The 851-nt window shown below is 59.7% G+C and overlaps 1 protein-coding gene across 3 annotated transcripts in view; it reads left to right on the top strand.

The window, feature by feature from the left end:
• Positions 1-243: 243 nt before the first annotated feature.
• Rnf180 (ring finger protein 180) overlaps positions 244-851 on the top strand; it is a 166,503-nt gene continuing 165,895 nt past the window's right edge. Inside the window, exon 1 of one of the 3 annotated variants that reach the window (XM_029557855.1) lies at positions 244-304. The gene's annotated coding sequence lies outside the window, so the exon portion shown is untranslated. Of the gene's footprint in view, positions 305-381; positions 425-622; positions 826-851 lie in introns of those variants that run through there. The other 2 variants (XM_017795285.2, XM_008856273.3) reach the window with 2 other exon arrangements.

The following is an 851-nucleotide window of genomic DNA, read 5'->3' as shown; positions in this document are numbered from 1 at the left end:
ATTTATGAAAGCCAGGTGCAATGTCTGTGGGTTCTGTCCTAGCTTCTGTCTCCATTCCTGATGCCAACTAATAAAATGTGGTTTTCATATTCCAAATATCAGTCTTTTGATCATCTATTTTAACTGCTCCAAATCTACTTTTATAGACTGATTAGTCAATATTCCAAAGGGCCTCTTCACTTCCTGAACAGCGCTTGGGATTTACCTCATCACCAACTCACCTCCCAACTGTAATTTGTCAAGAGTCAGATATCCTTAGTGGTTAGTCTCGGTTGCGCATGAGTGGAACCTAAGGCACAAGAAGGTAAGCTACACACACAGAGACACAGAAGGTAAAATTAAACCCAGTAGAGCTGCTACCTTCAGAGCCGGGTGGGGAGATGGGCGTCTGGGACGCAGGCGGATTTTAGCAGGGACCCCGAAGGTGGGCTTGGAACTTGCACCCCGGAGGGGCCAGGCGAGAATGAGGCTGTGCAGACTTTTGTTTGCTCTGTTAAGGGGATGGGTAGCGGGGCCAAACTTTCCCACGGCTCCGCGGGGCTGAGCGAGCCGGGCCTGCGCGGTTGGCGGGTGTACGCGGGGTCAGGCCCGGCGCCGCCCACGCGCGGCTCGTGGGAGAAGCGGGGCGAGCGGAGCGGGCGCCGGATCCCAGGCCGCCGGGTCGGGCTCGGGCGCAGCTTGAGCGCTTTCCGCGGGGTTTGGCTCCTGTCGCTTCCCGTCAACAGAACCGGCCACGCCACCGCGGGAGCCGCCGCCAGGGAACTCGGAGCCGGGCGGCCGGGCGGGGCGGGGGCGCGGAGCGGCGGCTCCGGGACGTGGACGCAGGTAAGGGCCGGCCGCACGCGGTGGAG

Source organism: Nannospalax galili, unplaced genomic scaffold, assembly GCF_000622305.1.
Source record: "Nannospalax galili isolate Female #2095 unplaced genomic scaffold, S.galili_v1.0 scaffold751, whole genome shotgun sequence".
NCBI lineage: Eukaryota > Metazoa > Chordata > Mammalia > Rodentia > Spalacidae > Nannospalax > Nannospalax galili.
Note: the sequence above shows the minus strand (reverse complement) of the source record. Positions and strands in the feature narration are given on the sequence as shown.